The following is a 3,699-nucleotide window of genomic DNA, read 5'->3' on the forward strand; positions in this document are numbered from 1 at the left end:
TTTTATTTACAGCATAATTGTATTCCTGACAGCTGAGAATTTTTGAAGCTACATGGCAGGTCAGTTATACAGACAACAGGTTTAGCATTTATTTTTTTTTAATCTTAGAGGCTTCTTGCTGGAGTTCTGGAATGTAGCATTTTGCCAATAAATTATGCTATTATGACCTTTAAGAGAACACAAAGAACGACCAGCAATAGCCTCAATACTTTTGGGTGAGCAGCATAAAAAGACATCATTCATACATTAAAAAAAGAAGAAGACATCATTCAATGCGATTGAGGGAAAGTCATAGTGCCTTATTCAGTTTCCTGATATAAAAACATTGAGTGTAGTTATAAATGACAATATGAAAAAAATGACTACCGGACATAAAAAAACAAAAGATTTACATCATTCTCCAGGCTGGAATACAGAGGCATTTATAAAGGTAAACAGTAAATCCCTTGCTTTCTCAAAATAATCCACCAGGAATGATTTGGGATTATTTCCTTCACTCAGCTCTAAATGTTATGGTTCCTTCTCTCTCTCTCTCTCTCTCTCTTTCAACCTGTCTGTCTCTGTAATTTCCAAAACATAATCATCATGTATTCTCCATGGTGCTAATGAGTGATGATCAAAGTGGTGTAATCATAGGCCACAGAGCCAGGGCGGGTGGGGCAACCAACAGGATTAATACATACCAATTACACTGCCATGAAGCCCAACAGTCCATCCCCGTGTTAATTGATCATGTTTTATAACAGGATGAGGGTCATGTGATGAGATTAGCATGGCAAGTGTAGGGCTGTGTGCCTCAACATAATGTGTAGTTAAGGGGATTGATAAAATAGTGTAATCTAAAGGACTGTAGAGAAACACAATATTGAACTGTATTGTATTATTTTTATTTCACTACATTTATCTTACATCTTCAGTTACTAGTTAGTTTACTAATTAAGCTTTTTACACACAAAACATATTAAGAGTTAATAAAATATGATGTTTTGTTATAAATTAAACTACCCAACAGTTTATACAAGTCAGAGATGGAGACTCGAGTTAGAGACTCAGACTCGACTTGAGACTCGTCCTCAAAAGACTTCAGACTCGACTCGAGGTGCGGGACTCGTGAACAATGTTTATTTTTAGGAAACGTCTGATGAGCTTGCCGTTATTCCCCTCCCTCTGTTACCTATAACCTGCCTACGTAACACGTAGTATCAGCTGCACACGGCCGCACAACACCAGCAGCTGCTGAGCCATTCATCATAAACTTTGACTTTAAAACTTCATACGAGACCCAAACAAAGACGCACTGAACGCAATTAGGTTAGTAACCTGAGGTGATTAAACATGTTAAGTTCAGCATTGGCCATCTAACGTTAGCTTGCTGCTTGCTTCAGCTACGACCGATGAGAGGTTAACTCTGACTGTCGTTCGTTATGAAAAGATGAATGAGCGTTTGTTTACTTGCCAAAATTGTGGTGGTCGAATTACATAATCATTACATCCCACTGGCTGCCGTCATGTTAATTATTACCGTTGGCTAGAAAGAGGTTACAGGTTTATTGTTGATCATGTAACCTTACAGTTTTATTTAATTATAATGTTACACTGGTTTGAGAGTCTGCAGGGTGTGTTGACTTACAGTAGTTAATCAGTTGTGATTAATTGCATTTCACATTACATAGATGTGCTCTGTAAATGAAAAGCAGGTTACAGTTACAGAATTCCTTATAGCTGTGCAGTTTTATTAGCAACCTGGATTGAACGCAGCAGGTGATATAGCATTCGTAACAACCACAAGAGACTTGAGACTTGACATGGACTCTGGCTCAAAGATTTGAGACTTGACTTGGACTCTAGCTCAAAGACTTGAGACTTGACTTGGACTCTAACTCAAAGACTTGAGACTTGACTTGGACTCTAGCTTTGAGACTTGACTTGGACTCTAGCTTTGAGACTTGACTTGGACTCTGGCACACAAACACTTGTGAGCATCTCTGATACAAGTACAACCAAAACGATTAGTGGGTTGACAGAAAATAATCTAATTATTTTATTCATTTGAATGTAGTGTTAATAATGTTGAGCTTTGGACTGTTGGTCGGACAAAATAAAGCATTGTGAAGGTGTCGCTTTGGGCTCTGGATATTTGTGACGGCATTTATCAGTATTTTCAGATTTTTTACAATAATTTGATTAATTGAGAAAATAATCAGCAGATGAATTCATAATTGAAATAATTATTAGTTGCAGTCCCATTCAAACTTTCTGAGTTCCACCTCTACCAACTGTAACAGTAGTAATCATCTCGTGATATAATATATACTAGTATAACAGTCACAGTGAACATTTTTCTGCATTGTGTACTTTTACTTTTAAATAGCCTTCATTTTCCTGATAAATACTTACATACTTTTACTTAAGTTACAATTTGAAAGCAGAACTTTTACTTTTAACAGAGAACTTTTACAGTGAGGTATAAGTACTATAAGTAAAGAATCTGAATACTTCGTCCACCACTGCTTAACCTCACGTATTTGACTGTTCCTGTACCGAACTGTAACCAAAACATTTAAAGCTTTGTTTACATACTTTGTGCATAAAACACCAGGTTATTACTACAGTGTGAGAGTGTGAGTGGCATACACAGCTTTTGTTCCTAATCTTCTGGGACCTGTGGATGAGCAGTGGATAGTATGCTTATTTGAGATGAACTACGCCTCACTTCCTAAACATAGCCATGTTAGCATTGTAATTCTGTGCATGTTGACTAAGCATCACTGTTTCATAGCCTGAGAGCTGCTAGTGTAACCAGCCCAGCTCTAGCCTAACACGACAGATACTGGGTGTTACAGAACATGTATCTGCAAAAGCAAACAATCACCAACCACATGGACCAACGCATCAGAAGAGACAAGTCCGCCCACAGGAGATAATATGTTCAAATTCCAAGTATCAGTCATTAGCAACAGTTAACAAGTAAATAACATAGTTCTAGCACAGTAGACAATGAGTTAGGTGTTGAACAGTCTGTATGTCCCTTATTTCAGTCCATTGAAAGTGATGAAAACATCCAAAAAGTGTCTGTTGAGGTTACTACTGCATATTTATACAAACATTGACTTCATAAACATGGTAGAACATACGAACAAGAATTAGCATTATCTTCATCATTTCAAATCACACAGGTCAGATTGAATCAGTCACTCATCAGTGTTAATCCTACTCTCCTAGCTTGTAGAAAAACACTCCTCACACACTCCAGGGTTCTCATCCACTTTGCAGAGACAGGTGACAGAGGAATAGAACAGGTAGCATTTTTAATGACTAATTTTACAATACAGTCGGTCTTCTCGAAAAAAAAGAAGTAACTCTCCGCTATGCAACGCTGGATATGGCACTTCACGCACCAAGAACTCTGATTGGACAGCGTGATATGTCACTCCGCAATCACGAATATGGCCTGAAATCACTAATCTAAGAGCTGTTCTATACCAAATGTCATCTGAAACTTTACAAATCTCTCAAAATAATCACAATCACCTTACCAAAATGACTATTCCTTACATTAAGTTTGTTTTCATCTGTCTCCTATTTAACTGCTGTTTTGTCTATGATTAACCCATTATTAATTTTCTTTATGGAAAATATTACTTAGAATCATTTTTAATGTTTCTTTTGGAGGGGGGGGGGGGGGGGGGTTTTTTGGGT

General features: G+C 37.4%; 1 long non-coding RNA gene across 1 annotated transcript in view; it reads left to right on the top strand.

Annotated features, from left to right (window-relative positions):
• The first annotated feature begins 201 nt into the window (after positions 1-201).
• The window catches only part of LOC123983194, a 3,925-nt gene continuing 427 nt past the window's right edge, over positions 202-3,699 (top strand). Inside the window, exon 1 of the long non-coding RNA XR_006828150.1 lies at positions 202-430. This is a non-coding gene — a long non-coding RNA (uncharacterized LOC123983194). The remainder of the gene's footprint in view (positions 431-3,699) is intronic.

The sequence above is a fragment of the Micropterus dolomieu genome, linkage group LG14 (assembly GCF_021292245.1).
Source record: "Micropterus dolomieu isolate WLL.071019.BEF.003 ecotype Adirondacks linkage group LG14, ASM2129224v1, whole genome shotgun sequence".
Lineage (NCBI taxonomy): Eukaryota > Metazoa > Chordata > Actinopteri > Centrarchiformes > Centrarchidae > Micropterus > Micropterus dolomieu.